This window comes from Amia ocellicauda, assembly GCF_036373705.1.
Source record: "Amia ocellicauda isolate fAmiCal2 chromosome 11 unlocalized genomic scaffold, fAmiCal2.hap1 SUPER_11_unloc_2, whole genome shotgun sequence".
Classification (NCBI taxonomy): domain Eukaryota; kingdom Metazoa; phylum Chordata; class Actinopteri; order Amiiformes; family Amiidae; genus Amia; species Amia ocellicauda.
Window position 1 is genome coordinate 841,169 of NW_027102660.1, and position 17,639 is coordinate 858,807.

General features: G+C 44.0%; 1 non-coding gene across 1 annotated transcript; it reads right to left on the bottom strand.

Annotated features, from left to right (window-relative positions):
- Positions 1 to 16,457: 16,457 nt before the first annotated feature.
- On the bottom strand, positions 16,458 to 16,530 carry trnav-aac (transfer RNA valine (anticodon AAC)). Its single transcript has one exon. It is a non-coding gene; the product is annotated as a tRNA-Val (tRNA).
- Positions 16,531 to 17,639: the final 1,109 nt, after the last annotated feature.

Sequence of the window (17,639 nt, forward strand, 5' to 3'; positions counted from 1 at the left end):
GACCTATTTTGCATTGCTAAAGGGCACATCAGGACACTTTGGAAACTCTTTCAAAGGCAGGACGCCCTGCGCTCTGACAGTGCCTGCACTTAGCCCAACAAGGTGATGCTGAATGGCTTGTTCAAACGTCTGGTGGTCTTCCTTCACCACCAGACTATCAGAGCTATTGTGCCTTCTACACCTTACGGTAGCAACAAATCTAACTACTGCTTTACTTTAACAATAATAATGACGGCGACTACGACGACAACAAGAACAACAAGAACAACAACAACAACATCATCATCATCATCATCATCAGATTTTAATTAAAAGTGGCTACACCAGCGTTTACAATTTCAACCTGTCGACGGACGGACGCTCTGAGAGCACCGATTTCGGGCACTCCAATGAAGAAAAGCCACCCACCGCCTGCGGGGAACCACAAGGGCAAGCAGGACGAAAAGGGCCGGCCCAAAGCAGGCTGTTTCCGCCCGGTTTCGAAAAGGGGACCTTTCGCGCGTTAGGCGAATTTGATAACCGCTACACTTCGGAAACTGACAACGCCGCCTCTTGCTTCAAACGGTTACCGTTGGAGCCTGCTGGTAAAACGGGCTCAGGCGTTTCAGGTCGGCTAGACTGTGAGATGGCGTCTGAAGTGCCGCGAAAGGATGCCATTTTCACAGACCTGTTTGGCATTGCTAAAGGGCACATCAGGACACTTCGGAAACTCTTTCAAAGGCAGGACGCCCTGCGCTCTGACAGTGCCTGCACTTAACCCAACAAGGTGATGCTGAATGGCTTGTTCAAACGGCTGGTGGTCTTCCGTCACCACCAGACTATGAGAGCTATACTGCGCCTTCAACTACATAAGAGTAGATAGTAGGGTTTTTTGGGCGCGGCCTATTTTGTTATGACGTATGCCCTAAGCTTATTAATATTCCTACGTCATAATTGGGGGGCGTGATTTTAGGTAGAGTTATTTCCTTAATTATTCCTACGTCATATCCGTCAGAAAGTGTGCACCCATAAAACCCTGAACAACAAGGCCACCCATAAATACCCCCACCCCTCTGAAGGCAACGCCCCGAAACTCTCCTCTCTATTTAAGAACTCGCGCTTCTATTAGGCAATACCTCTTTAATTCTCAGCTTCTGAAACATCCCGCTTCTTCATCATGTCCAGCGACATCAACATGAAACCCCGCAAGAAACAATCCCGGGCAAGGGTTCCTGTACTCACCAATTTGAAGATTGAACGCTCCTGGGTGTTGTTCTGGGGGGCTCGACGGGGTTACCGCTTTAAAAGGGATCCCAGCTATGTTGGAGTGGAGCTTCTTGCTTTGGGAGAGAAGGAGGGTACGTTGGAACCTTTTGAGACGGTAATTGAATACTCTTATGAGGACTGGTTGAAGGTGATGGCCTGGAGAGATCTGGGGCTTGTGGATAAGACTCTAGAAGGCTTGCAAGAGGGTCCAAGAGAATGCGAAATGGAGTCTCCGACTCAGGGTTTTGAAAGGTGTGAATGGGAAAGCTTGCAGAACTACGACAGACGACGTGTGGGGTTATGGAGGGGGGTCTGACGGCTCAGGGGCTACTCTCTTCTAAGAGGGCGGTGTGTCGTGACGTAGTGAAGAGATAGGATAAAAGGTGCAACAATTCATTCATGGTTTAAAATTAAAGAGAATGTCTTACCCGAAAGCTGCGGACGTCGACAGGCTCTACAGGCCTCTTCAAACCCGGGATCACCCCTGGTTCTATTCCCCAGATTTTGTATACACTCTGGAACCCTTTGACTGTGGTTACTCTCCAAGACCTCAGACCCCGGTCCCTCAGGACGAAACAACATGCGGTGCGATGGATGTCCAAATGAGTCTCGGGGATCCCCAGCCTCTGGAGCTCATGGAGGGCCTCGATTTTGCCGAACTGTCTACCGTCTGTGCGTCTCAGGAGGGGGTCAGTCCAATGGATGGAGAAACACCCCACAAACCACCAGGCGACCCAATGAGCATCGGACTGTCCCGGGGGCGTGATGAAGACGCAGGATTTTTGCCCGGGGTATGTGACCAAGTAAGCAGAGTGGTTAAAAGCACCCTGGTGTATATTCTGAGTGCTCTCATCGACCGAGCTCTGAAAGAAGTCTGTCGGGGGTGTGAAGTGAATCACCCCAGTCAGTTGAGACACAGTTGTTTGTTTGAACCAGACCGTTACTATTTCCTGTTCTATTTCAACGTGTTTTACAGAAGACTGAACAAACCGTGGCTGAAACCGGCACTAATCAAGGCGCTCTCTTACTCCCACATACATGTCACTGTGGGACAAGTCCAGAAAATCATAGATGAGATTTTGCTGGAGCTGAAAAAGGAGCCGTTTATAATAGAGAAACTTGGGCAGCTGCTCAATGACCTGGATGAGCCGAGTAGAAAAACCGCTGGCAAGCTAAAAGCTTATTTCTTCCGTAAAGAAGTTAAAGCTGGGGGCAGCGACGAAGAATTCGACATCTACGCCACTGATTCAGACTCTGACCTGAACTAAGGGACTTTGAACATGGGGAATGTTCTGGACTGCTTCTGCAACTGGTTCTGTCATCAACACTCTGCAGCTAACCTGAGAGCGCTATTACACCATGTGCTTGACAGAAAAGTAGCCAACGCGAGCCTTTTCTCTACAGATTTAACCATCGATGAGGATCAACTTTCAAACCTGGAAAAGTTAATGGCTGCTGTAACAAAGACCGGGGGGTACGAACACTGGGATGAAGCGCTCAAGGGGGCCAAGAATGATATTAGGCCATTTCATCAACATCTGTATGACCTTTTACTGAGCATGTTTAATACACCTCTGTTTACTTTTAAAATAGGTCATATTGTTGTTTTATTTACATATGTAACTGAGGTGTGTGCCTACAAGATAAAGAAACAGGTATATTTGTTGATATAGATCAAGTAACCAATCATCTGATTTCTTTTTGTCTGGACCGTAGAAAAAATTGTTGTGTATGTTATACTTTTCTCAAATGTCTAAAAAGGGGTATCTGCTCTCCTGAAGTTGAATAAAAAACCTTGTATAAAAACTTTGCGCATAGTGTGGGTCTGTGTGGTTATTTGACAGAATGACTCGGCAAGCTCCCCAAATGCAGGAACTATACTACAACCCAGCCAAGATTGGGGGTTTGGCAGGTAAGAAGGGTTTTCAAAGAGGACTCGCTGAGGCCGGAGTGAAGGTTAATGATGTGGTTGTTTCAGAATGGTTACGGGAACAAGACGCCTATACCTTACATAAACCTCTCAGGATTAACTTTAAAAGAAACCGCGTATATGCAACTGACATAGATTCACAATGGCAAATGGATCTAGTCGATATGTCAAATTTATCAAAACATAACAATGGTCACAAATTGATGTTGATGTGTATCGATGTGTTATCAAAATATGCCTGGGCTCGCATTCTACATAATAAAACAGGTCGGGCGGTGACAAGGGCCTTTGAGGATATATTGTCCCAGGGTCGATGTCCTAAAAAACTGCAGACTGATAAAGGAAAAGAGTTTCTCAACAGAGAATTTCAGAATCTACTGAAGAGACACAAAATACATCATTTCACCACCGGTAATGAGCTTAGGGCATCGGTATTGGAGAGGTTTAACCGCACCATAAAGACCAAAATGTGGAGATATTTTACAGCGGTCAACACGTTCAAGTATTTTGATAAAGTTCAGGATTTTATCGATGCTTACAACCAAGGGTATCACACCAGTATTAAAATGAAGCCTTTAGATGTTGATCAAAGTAATTCTTTTAAGGTCTATAAAAAATTATACGGACCATTTATTAAGAAGGGAAAAACTACTTATTAGTTCAACATCGGTGATGTGGTTCGCGTTTCAAAGCTAAGGAGTACTTTTGCCAAAGGTTATGAAGAAACATTTTCTGACGAATATTTTACAATTACCGAACAGTTGGCTAGAGACCCCCCCGTGTACCGGTTAAAAGACTATGACAGGGAGGATATAGAAGGAACGTTTTACGAAGCCAAGTTACAAAAAATTATTGTGGGTAAAGACAGTGTATACAGAGTTGAAAAGATATTAGCTGAAAAAACCCAGAACCGGAAAAAATATGTGTTGATGAAATGGCTTGGATGGCCTGAAAAGTTCAATAGTTGGGTCCCGGAACAACAGGTTTGCGATATTCAATCCTTATAACAACATGCCCGCGGGTGTGTTGGGGGCATTACTTTCGATTCTCAAGATGGAATCAGGAGGCTTCTACGTGACTCTACCCAGTAATGCCTCTCTCGATATATATCCTAAAAATGAAATATCCAGTTACACGGTACAATTTGGAAAATCTATAGATCTAAGGGGGTCGTGGGAAGTGGGGTTGGCGGAAATACAGTATCCTTACACTTGGGCTGTTTTACAAGATACGGATGCCACCTTCGCCATTTTTGATGATGTTAAAAAGAGTCAATGGACATTCACGATACAAGGAGGTTATTATGACAATGTGGATAAAATATTAGATGAGATGCATAAACAGTTCTCAGAAGGCACCCCCAACATCAAGCTATATTACAACCCTATTAAAAACAGAGTGTACAAGGTGTCAAAACCAGGTATTAGCATTCAAACCAGCGGCCAACTGAGGCGTATATTTGGGTTCTATTCTGACACAGAGAGCAGGTTCTCAGAAGTGGTGGGGCGGCTTTTACACTCTTTATGTGTATACGGATATCATAACCCACCAGAGGGTCGGGGATAGTTATGTCCCCCTTTTGAGAAATGTACTTATTAAAGGTAAAAGCAATGACATGGTCACAATTACTTATGACAAACCACACTACGTACCAGTCTCAAAGACCCACTTTGACAACATCACGATCGAAGTATAATCGGATCAGAATATCAACGTACCCTTCCGCTTCGGTAAAGTTAATGTCAAACTACATTTTCGACCCCTGAAACAGTGTGTACATTATTAAAATGGCTACCTCGAGGGGTTATGTAGATCCTAGCGCCTATGTGGATTATTACAAGATGCAAGATGGAACGGCTTGCCCGGTATTGTAGGAGCCCCCACAATGTATGGCGCCGGTCGAGGAGGACTCTTTCGTGGTCTCTTTAGAATGGCCATACCCCTGCTTAAGAGAGGCTTTGCTATAGCCAGACCCCACTTGAAATCAGCGGCTAAAAATATTGTTAGTGACGTGTTCACCAATGTTATGAACCGGGCAGCTAGCCATGAGCATCAGGAGGGTTCGGGTCTCATGGTAATGGCGAGGAGGGGGGGTAAAAGAAGAAACAGCATGTGTCCACCAGGGGGCGACAAAGATCCGTGGCTAACAAAAAACGAAGAATCTCTCATTCTCCAACATATCGTGGAAACACTCGGAGAAGGAAGCAGCACAAGAAAAAACCTGCATAAAGAAAGTATCAAAGAAAGAAAAATAGAGCCTCAGGATACATCTTTTAAACATGTCTTTTGTCCACAGTCTATCGGAAGAATGCGTCAAATCAGAACTGGATCTGTTTACAGTTCCATACACTCAAACGAGTATAGATAAGAGCATATATGTAGAGATTCCCCCTCTTTCTGCAATTTCAGACACGGCCCCTCTGGAGTTTTTTATAGCTGGCAATGGCGAGGATTATATTGATTTGAATAACACATTTATTTTAATGAACTGTAAAGTGACTGATGAGGATGGCGATGCAATCGAGAAGACGACCAACGCTGGGGTCATCAATTACCCGGTGGCCACCATGTTTTCACAGGTGGATGTGACCCTGGGAGATCGGCTCATTAGTCAAAGCAGCAATACTTACCCCTATAGAGCCATGATGGAGTGTATACTTAATTATAGTGAGGAGACCCTAAGCAAACAGTTCAGCCCCGGCCTTTTCTTCAAAGACATTCCGGAAGCTATGGACGACAAGGATCCAGAGGGACTCAATAAGGGTTTGCAAAAAAGAACGGCCTTTTCAACAGAAGGGAGGACCTTTGAGCTAATGGGGCATATCCATGCAGACATATTTTTCCAAGAAAAACTCATGCTCAACGGGGTAGACATTAAAATTAAAATGATCCGTAGTAAAAGTGCTTTTTGTCTGATGACCCCTGATACTGAAAAATATAAACTGACCATATTATCGGCCTCGCTGTTTGTGAAAAAAGTGTCCGTCTCCCCGGCGGTTAAACTAGGACACGCGCAGGCGTTAATGACGGCAAACGCCAAGTACCCGATTGAAAGAGTCTATATGAAAGTCCACAGTATCCCCGCAGGGACACGGGTGATGAACCAGGAAAATCTGTTTCTAGGACAGCTCCCAAAACAGGTTATTATAGGTCTCGAAGATAATGATGCATTTACCGGGGTTTACAACAAGAACCCCTTTAACTTTAAACATTATAACGCGGAATTTATAGCGTTGTACGTCGATGGTGTGCAGGTTCCATCCAGACCTTTTCAACCTGACTTTGAAATCGGCAATGCGGTTCGTGAATATTACAGTCTAGTACTGGCTACGGGTCGCCATCTCAAGGATCAAACTCTGCTGATCGATCGCCGGGAATACTGCAGCGGTTACACCCTGTACGGTTTCAACCTGACCCCTGACGAAGAGTGTGGACAACATTTTTCACTGATGAAGACGGGCAATATGCGTTTGGAGATGCGTTTCAAGCAGCCTCTACCACGCACTGTAAATATGGTCGTGTATGCAGTGTTTGACAACATTATTGAGGTGAATCAGAGGAGAAACGTTATGTATGATTATTATTAAAATGAACACCAGAGAGCTCAACCACATCATGAATGCCCTGGCCGGCTCACGGAAACTGTTTCAAGGAGTCTACGCCTGCGATCAGCTGCCTAAATTTAAGATCAAGAATTTACCTGCAATGTACATAATCAACACACACCCTAAAAATATGCCCGGAGAACATTGGCTGGCTATTTATCTAAGGGAGGACCACCGTGGTGAATTTTTTGATTCCTATGCAAACCCCCCGGATTTCAGACCTTTCCCTCGGAAGATCAATAACTTTCTGCTCAACAACTGTCAAGAAACCATTTACAGCGGTCGTCAAGTACAAAGTCTTCAGACCTTCACTTGTGGTCAACACTGTGTGTTTTTCTTATATCATAGATCTAAAGGAAGGTCATACCCCGATATTATGGCCTTGTACAGTGAGGATTTAGGCCAAAATGATAAAAAAGTGGCAGAGTTTGTCAGGACACTGTGGACCCCCCCTTATAACACAATGACTTACGACCCTAGCCAGCCGTGTATACAGATGGGGTGTTCTTGTGAGGATTTTAAAAGATGTCATGCGTGTTAAGGTGAAAAAATAATGAAAACAGCCTTTGAATCATTAGTTTTGTTTTTATTCAACACAATTCTTATACAAAGCAGGGGTTATGGTATAAATAAATGTACAACATTTGAAAAATAAAAAATAAAAATAAAAAAATGTTTGTCGAGACATTATTTACAGGGGAGACAAATAAAAACATGAGATTAATAAGCTTCCCAACGATGGATAGATCCTGAGGATGGTCGCTCAGCACGGTCAGAGTAATGAGATATCGGAGTCAGATCAGGCTCCACCTCTTTACACAGACGGATTTTTTGTCGCGTTTCCTGGTTAGGAACTGTTGATTGGGGCATGTTCAGACAGGCCATCGCCTGTAGGAAAGCATTCCAGCCTACAGGTCGGCGACTATCGGGTACCTTATTAGTGCTAGTGACACTCTTCAACAAATCAAACATGTGTGAACCTTTGATCAGTTGTCCTTTAAAAACAAATTCACCCTGTTCATTCCAAGCCGTTACCCGCGGTTTCTGAACCATTTTGTGCAGGATATATTCTGCATGTCTTTTGCTTCTGGCCGGCATGTTTCTCAAAACATCCGTTACAACATCTCCCTCTGAACTCTCAACAGGTTCGGTCACCGCAACATCTTTATCAACCGTACCCCCCGCATCAGCCCCAGAACCATTTTCTTGAGAGGCCATGGTTAAAGTTAAAATGTTTTGATCTTTTTCACCCTGTCTAACCAGACGGAGGTAGCGCTGTAACGTGTTGGTATACAACTGGGCTTTGGAATACTGATTTAAATCGGCCCTGGCCTGTATAGCTTTCATTTCAGAGTCCAGGTTGTTTTCGGCCATTTGTCTAATGGGCTCTGGCCCGACAACATTTTTTCTCAGTTTCTCAAGCTGCTCCTGAGGGATCAAAAACATTTTCTGAGCATATTCCATTATTAACCCACTCTGGAAGCTAGAAGACTGGTTAGGAAAGGCACGGCTATGCTCAACAGCGGTCCTATAAAACCCCCGGTTTGATTAATCTTCTTTCTTTTTCTTTTAATAGAATACTTCTTATTAGCGATGATCTTGATAACCGCTTTTTGTTTTTTGAGTTTAGAATGTTGAGAAGGGGTTAGGGGTATATTACCGCGTAAGATGTTAAAAGCTATTTCACACAGGGTCTCGATCAAATCCGAGGGGGCCCCTGCCAGCACAGCTTTCCTATGGCGCGGGCTCCTCTCAAATAACATTTGCAAAAGCGGCAGATTTCTTTTAATCCGAACAGACATTCTTATTTATTTCCTTTTCTTTAGCACATACACTGCCGGCCAATCGGGCGGGCACAAACCTGTTCTGAGGCGAAAGTCTTCTGGGGTTTGTGCTTTTAAGTCCGCAATCAAGTACCCGTAGGGTTTTTTGGTGGCATCCTCAAATGCCTCCAAAGAGAACTTGGTCTGGTTAGGGTACATTTGACGAGCCAAGACGGTGACCTGTAGTTTATCTCTGGGGTTTTTAAAAATAATTATATCATTGGCATATAAATTAATAGTGCGGCTTTTTTTACCTTGAAAAAATAGATTTTGAACTAAATAAATAATACTTAAATTCCTATGATGAGTGTACTTTGTGAAAGCTTTTTCCACTTCACTGTTGTCACCGGCCTGCTCCATCAGGTCATCAAGGATCACTAGGTTAGTTTGACCGGGCGGGAACAAGTCATCACCACACAACGAGGCGGGGAGACCTTGCACAAATTTCAGATTATTTTTTTTCGAAGCCAAATCATCGTAGAGAGGTTGCCAGCAAGAGTAACACCACACTATGTTGTCAAGAGCTTGGGACACGGTTGCGTCCACATCTTCTATGATGTTCTTTATAAGATAGCTCTGCCCCGAATTGGAGGGACCGGCTATAATACAGGAGAAAGGGTGTTGAAGTCTGTTATCAAAACCACCGCTAATATCCATAAGGCAGAGTGGTATAATCAGTCTTCAACACTCTTTTATTGTACACCACTCTGAACCGTTTGTTTAGTGATCTATTTTCCAACGTGTACCCCTTTTTATTGCGATAGATCTGATTTCCGGCTGTAATAATCTCACGAGGAGGCGCGTCTTTCTCGTTACATAACTTTCTACCAGGGTCGTCAGAGACTTGATGTTAATGAGCTTGTTGTTACAATGGTTCAGAGTGAAACCCTTAACTTTCATACAGGTCTTACCCGCAGCCGTTCTGTATGCGTAAGTCTTAGGACCCCCTGAAACAAACTCCACTATGTGGTCCTGAGGATCTAGTTCGCTCGTTAACTCCCCAAGGTAGTCCCCGAGGGGAGGGACCCAATCCCCTGGCCTGGTGACAAAGATTACAGAGTCAGTATCATGATAGAGCGTGCGTTCCTGCAACTGATCCATTAAGTTGTACAGTTCAAGCCGGGCGTAAGCCGTGGTAAAAACCGCTATGAAAACATTAACGTTCCCCTGTTTGGTGGGGAAATCTTTAGGGGCCCTCCACTGGACCTGTGCCACGTGGTCATTTAAGAATTGAAAGTGTGATACTGCATGTTGTTTGGAAAACATAAATTCTATGAACAGTTCAGGGGTTTTAATCAAGGTTGTGTTTAGACGGTAATTTCTTTCCCCAAACTTACCCCACAGACTGTTTAAAATCAGTTTGGACATTTGTCTCTTGGCGGGGTTTACAGTTATGTTCCCCGGCTCTAGACGGATCCCTTCCTTTTCAAAATATTGCTGAACGTATCGCTCTTTGGCCGCGGAGTCAACACACCATGAGGGATAGCCCGATGCCTCCTGTTTCCCTTTCAGATGGATCATAATGTAATCAGCAAAAAGAGTATCAGTTTTTTCAGAAAAATGCCAAACCTCATACACCTTACCGACTCTGTAACCTTTCTCCACCGCCTTGTCAAGCTCAATGCTACACCAGACACCCGTCAGCGCTCTCTCTTCATCACTGTGCAGACAAGAGGTAGTTTGATTTTCAGTTTCCACACACGTTCTACACAGAGGGAACATCAATTTTCCCGAACACCTGTAAGGCAACACGGGTAAGAACAGCTCGCGAGGAGGGTACATGGTGACTTTGATCAAACTAAAGTAATGTCCGATTTCGAGAAAGTCACGATAAACAATGGTTGGACGCCCCACCGGGTACATTTTGGTCTTGTTGACATAAGGGTACAGACTGGTGAAATCATAGTAATCTACTCTCTCACCCTCCTTTACCTCATAATGTAAACAGAGGGCATTGGTACAACCCCCAAATAACGCATCCCGGGGCTCTAGACATTCAGGAAAGTCCAAGGTTTCCATAAACCGTTGTACCCCCGCATCCTGTTGCTTCAGGGTCGTCCACTCGTGTTCCCAAATCACCAGCACTTTCAAACCATAGGTGTTTTTTAAAGTTTCAATTCGTTCCTGGAAATCATAGTACATATCACCGCAGAGTTTTAGTGTTACGGGGTTAAAGGTGTTTGGGTCAAAGCACTGAGGACAGCCATGGTAAATACAACCGGCAAACTCATAAGCGGTACGCCGCCCGGACACGTCGCTAAAACCGTCTAAGTAGTAAGGCCCCATTTTTACTTCCCCTTGATTTAAAGCATGTCTGATGAAGATGTTATCCCGGGCACTCAGGTATTCCACCCACTGTATGGAGACAGTCGAAAAGTTCTTTTGTCTAGCACGATAGTTGTCAGAAGTGGTGACCGCTATAGTGTTTTTCTGCAAGAAATTGGACCGATACATTTTCATGCAGAGAGACGCTATGGTCACACTTTGCAAAGGGTTGAGACCCGATGTGTTGATAACCTCGGCGCAGAAACGCACACAGGCTTCTTTAAGGATCACCACATCATTTTTACAATAAGCGGCCATCTCTTCTCGGAAATCAAAAACACCTCACTTAACCGTATTGTACCATTTAAAGAATTCCTCCCTCTCATGAGACATCATAGTATCAGCCCCATAATAAGAGGCGGGCGGGTAGGACCCTTGATAATTTTGAGTGTCCTTAGTATTAAAAAAATGGCAGAACCAACCTTTCTTCTGAGCCTCAAAACCCAGAGCCTTAGGCAAAGCGCTCAATTTCATGGGGAGGAAATTTAACAAGTCTATGTAACGTTAGTTGAAAGCTTCGTCGGTGAAACACATGATCTTGCTACCCTGAGCTATTATTCTTGGGGTCACCCCATTTTCCACCAGATACTTCATCAAAATGTAAGAATCATAACCCTTAGCATTGTGGGCAATAAATGTGTAATTGAGGTATTTTGGACCTCGATACCGCGTAAAGAAATCCCTGACACAACTCTCACCGCTAGCTGACCACTCACGATCCAACATGTCAATACAGTGTATATAATTAGCAACGTGGACCCCGTTTTCTTGCCGGCATTCAAAATCAAAAAAGACATACCAGTTGTGCGGCGGCTCCTTTTTAACCGGCTGAATAAAGCACTGGTGTTCGGACCCCGGGGTTAAATCAGCATTACAGATCCTGCATCTCGGCTCCAGACATTTGTGTGGTTTAACCTCATGAAAACGGTACTGGAGGCAACACTGCGGGCAACATTTAGTTTGATCACAATAACTCCATTTTTTAACCCCTCTCAGCAGCGGCCCTCTGTACCTTATGCTCGGAAAAACAGAACGCTGAGAGACAAATCCTTAAGCAATCTTTACATCGGATGGTAGGGGCCAAACCCTTACGACATTGCGGATTGAAACAGACGTTACAGTAACCGTCACAGCGGTGCTTAAGCTTATCATTGAAGGCCTTATAACACCAATGACAAACATACGAACAACCCAAAAAAGCCGTCAAACTCTTTATTCCAAAGTAATGACTATCACTTAGGAAGAGAAACAGTGTCTGTGTATGGGTTTCAGGATGTGTCTGAAATTTCACAAATACTTCCTTTACCTCACAACGGTACCACACAACAATTTTTAAAGACAACAACTCCTCAAACTTGGTGATGTCTGAAAAGGCAACCATCTGTTGAGAGTTTAAGCCGGCCCTCTGATGAAGCATTAAAGCCTCTTGCAGAGCTTGGGGTTCAGGCATGTCGGGGGTGAGTAGTTTTATTAAACTGTAAGCAAAACAGAGCTTATTGTCCCCACTGGAACTCACCACTAATTGCCTGAGCTTGGTCCTAATTATGTCGTTCTTCAAGCATTTCGACAGTCATCTAAGCGCCCCACCCTCAGGGTTACGAACCACATTCATTACCAGAGACAGACTTTCATCAGCTAAGATGGCTGCGTTACTTTGCAATAACGCTTCGATTTTAGCCAGACGTCTAAATTATCTCCACTCAGCATTACAGATAGGTTGCTAAACAAATCATCCCCTCTGAGTTCTAACTGTACAACATCTCGAGGTCTGACCCTTTCAGCAACCTGTTCAAGCATTTTCTGCAAGGCCTCGTGTATGTTGACAAATATTTCTGCATAATTGTCACAATTTAAAAGTTCTGCAAAATTAAAACGCTGAATCATTTCAAAATTGTTATAGGCCGGTCTATCTATAATCACGGGATCACTGGTACTCTTGGACACATCATCATTTTGAACAAAGCCTTCACCCCCTACATTCTCACAGAGCATGTCCTCCACAGCCTTATCAGTCTCAGAACCCTCCACATTCCGAACACCCCCACTGCTGACATCTACAAAACCCCCTTTTTGAGGAGGCTCATTTAAAGCCTGTAAAAGTCCTTCAAAGATATCCAACCGGTTAATGTCAAGACCCTCCTCTATAGTGATGGCTGCTTCTGCCGCCATCCTGTGTTCTAATTGTCTCAAATCATTTATAATAGGGGCAGAATTTGGTCGGGGTAGCTCCTCCAAAGCCTCCACCATTTCAAACAAATCGGGGTGAACTAGGGGGTGAACCTCTATAAGCGCTACCGGTGGGAGGTGGTTATTTAGATCATTGACCATCTGTAACAGGTCGGGGTTCACCGGTAAGTCTGTTAATTCACATTCTATCGGTGGTAATTGGGGGTTATTTAAATCATTTATCATTTGTAATAGTTCCAGGTTCATTGGGACATCAGAGGAGTTCACAACAGGGCCGGGGATGTTCTCTCGGGAAGGTCTTTTTGGGGCCCTAGCTTGTTCATAATCCTTTAGTTTGTGAGTTCTTTTACCAAGTCAGGACATTTTTTAATTTATTTTTTATTTTTCCAACAACCCACAATAGTAAGGCGTTTTGTGTCTATTAAAACATTAAATACGGTACAATTCGTTAGTAAGGGTATTAATAAGGGTGTTTTGGCTCTCTATCACCAGGTTTTGCCCCACTAACACAAGTCTTTGATTTTGTAACAAAGTATGTAGCAACTCATGCCGACCTTCAGGAAGTAGCTCCGGGGGCTGGTGGCCTGGCTCAGCTTCAAAGGATGGTCGCTCCGGTAAATCTCGGTCGAAGGAGGCAGGGAGCGAGCGTATACTCATGGACGGAGACCAAGAAGGCCTTTGCGGTGACACCCTGGCCAAGCGCGGGGTACTGTTCCGCGTTTCTGTAGCCAAGAAACGGGTCTGGGGGGACGATGTTGAAACCAGGCCGTCGTTGGGTGGTGTGTCAGCCCTGACTGACGGCGACCCCTGAGGTTGTTGGATGCCTGTATTTGTTCCGCCCGACAATGCGGCGGGCTGAATCTGGGGTGTTGAATTACCCCCAGAAGGCTGTGGCCTGAGTAGATGTTGGGGGGTCTCCAAGACCACCGTGGGGGATCCTATCGGTGATCTCACCGGGGAAGATGTTTGATCCCACTTAGACGGGGTAATTGTCCTCAATAGCTCATCCACAGAATGACTATCCCAAGAGTCTTGGGAAGAATAAAAATATACATTACATTTACATCTTTAAACGGTGACAGAAATCAAACTTAAAACAACATGTCCAGGACATTCAAAACCTTTAGCTTTTTTAAACCTTTGAAAATAGCCTTAGACATTCACTACAACGCCTTATTATTTACAGACAATATATTTATTAGGACTTGATAATAAATGTAAAACAGAGAAGCCGCTGTAAATAAACTGTTTCTTAAATGTTTCTTTAAAAACTGTAATATTGTTAATAAAACACACACACGCACAACAACATTTCATTTTTAAACGAACCTTCCAAGTGTAAACGCTTCCTGATCCCGGGACTTCCTGTTTCACAAATGTTTTCACGATCTGTTTAAATATTAAATACAATGAACACCTTCAAGCCTTTTCCTACAACCACTTTAAAACAGAAGTATAATAGCGGGAGATAAGCCAAACAACTTACTAAACCCTTTCGGACGTCTTTACTTCCTAACCAGACGGTACGGCAATCGGTCATTTCTAAACACGTTCCCCAGAAACAAGCATAGACCTGTCCGGACTTCTAAAGATCTTTCCCAGAACCCCCCGCCCTACAGGAAACGGTCACCCATCGCTTAAATATTAGCCATCAACGGGCAAACAAAGCCCTTTTAAAAACATTAAAGTTTGAAAGATCTTACTTACCTCCACAGAATAATCGTTTCTTATGTTTTTCGGCTGGTTTAGCTTTTTGCACCGCTGTGAAGGTAAGAGACATGTTTAACCTTTAACCACACCGCTTTATAAAAAGCTTTAACCTCTTACAGGCTGCAGACATATACTCACAGCTATCAGATACCGGGGCTAACGGCCTTTCAGATTCTTGAAAGGTTACGGTTCTCGAAGGTAAAACGAAACAAGCCCTCGATGTGGAAGGCCTTTCGTTGTCTCGAACCACGTTTCTTAATACTGTTAGACAGGATAATTTTTTAAAATTAACAAAACTGGACTCAAACATCTTACAGAAACGTTATACAAACAAACAGGGGTTTAGTTCTTACCCGGTCGGCAGACAGCCTGTCTAGGGACAACCACTTCTCTTGGTCGATCCTCGGAGACATTAATCACAGGCCTTTCGATAGTTTCTGTGTAATTAAAGAGACCGGCATTAATATATATTAAAACGTTTTCATAACTCTAATGAGCCGCTTCAAAACCACACACACCCATGCATAAGAACCCATGAGCGCAAACACAAAAATCTTACCGTCGTTGTTCCAGATGATCTCCTCAGCGTTGGGAATTAACTCCTGTTGACTGGTTGAAAAATAATTTTACAGAACTTAAAACAGATGTTATAGCCTTATTTACAATACATGCACACAACACGCTCTGAGTCAATGAAAATAATCTGAAGACTTGCCTAAAAACTCGTTTAAATCGAATCGCTGATGTTGTTTCCGGACATTGTTGATCTTTAGTCTTAAATCGAAAGGTCAGTATGAGTCTGTCGAGCTGAAGACCAGACCTTCATACTTATACTGATGGCCACATGCCGGATCTGTTTGTAAGGCATTGTTCTGGTCTGGCCTTTGTGCCACCCTGTTACCAATTAACATATCAAAACCAACCAATAAAATGACACTGCATCAAATTTCAAATAGAAACCAAGATGGAGACGATCTCTCTCCTCTCTACTCTAAACTTTTATTAGAACCTTTTGGTCTCTCAAAAAAACATTTTTAAGCATCAAGACCTATAGTCAACAACCACTAAGAATATTTCAGGCCTTTATAAGCGCTAAAAAACAACCTGAGCCTAGAAAATAACTATAAAGATCAAAAATAACTAGCGCTTTTACAGTGATTTTTTTTTTTTTTTTTATAGCGATGCTTTGTTTGGTATTAAACAAGTCACAAACTACTCAGAACAGCGTTTATCCCCGCAAAAGAGATATTTGGGTTTATTTTACAAAGCTTATAAATTATATAGGTTAAAAGTATTCTGAATGTTTTGATATCACACGCCATACCAACTGTTGTCTTCTACACCTTACGGTAGCAACAAATCTAACTACTGCTTTACTTTAACAATAATAATGACGGCGACCACGATGACAACAAGAACAACAACAACAAGAACAACAACAACAACATCATCATCATCATCATCATCAGATTTTAATTAAAAGTGGCTACACCAGCGTTTACAATTTCAACCTGTCGACGGACGGACGCTCTGAGTGCATCGATTGCGGGCACTCCAATGAAGAAAAGACACCCACCGCCTCCGGGGAACCACGAGGGCAAGCATGACGAAAAGGGCCAGCCCACAGTAGGCTGTTTCCGCCCGGTTTCGAACCGGGGACCTTTCGCGCGTTAGGCGAACGTGATAACCACTACACTACGGAAACTGACACCGCTGCCTCTTGCTTCAAATGGTTACCGTTAAAGCCTGCTGGTAAAACGGGCTCAGGTGTTTCAGGTCGGCTAGGCTGTGAGAAGTGCGGCGAAAGGATGCCATTTTCACAGACCTGTTTGGCATTGCTAAAGGGCACATCAGGACACTTCGGAAACTCTTTCAAAGGCAGGACGCCCTGCGCTCTGACAGTGCCTGCACTTAACCCAACAAGGTGATGCTGAATGGCTTGTTCAAACGGCTGGTGGTCTTCCGTCACCACCAGACTATGAGAGCTATACTGCGCCTTCAACTACATAAGAGTAGATAGTAGGGTTTTTTGGGCGCGGCCTATTTTGTTATGACGTATGCCCTAAGCTTATTAATATTCCTACGTCATAATTGGGGGGCGTGATTTTAGGTAGAGTTATTTCCTTAATTATTCCTACGTCATATCCGTCAGAAAGTGTGCACCCATAAAACCCTGAACAACAAGGCCACCCATAAATACCCCCACCCCTCTGAAGGCAACGCCCCGAAACTCTCCTCTCTATTTAAGAACCCGCGCTTCTTTTAGGCAATACCTCTTTAATTCTCAGCATCTGAAACATCCCGCTTCTTCAACATGTCCAGCGACATCAACATGAAACCCCGCAAGAAACAATCCCGGGCAAGGGTTCCTGTACTCACCAATTTGAAGATTGAACGCTCCTGGGTGTTGTTCTGGGGGGCTCGACGGGGTTACCGCTTTAAAAGGGATCCCAGCTATGTTGGAGTGGAGCTTTTTGCTTTGGGAGAGAAGGAGGGTACGTTGGAACCTTTTGAGACGGTAATTGAATACTCTTATGAGGACTGGTTGAAGGTGATGGCCTGGAGAGATCTGGGGCTTGTGGATAAGACTCTAGAAGGCTTGCAAGAGGGTCCAAGAGAATGCGAAATGGAGTCTCCGACTCAGGGTTTTGAAAGGTGTGAATGGGAAAGCTTGCAGAACTACAACAGACGACGTGTGGGGTTTTGGAGGGGGGTCTGACGGCTCAGGGGCTACTCTCTTCTAAGAGGGCGGTGTGTCGTGACGTAGTGAAGAGATAGGATAAAAGGTGCAACAATTCATTCATGGTTTAAAAT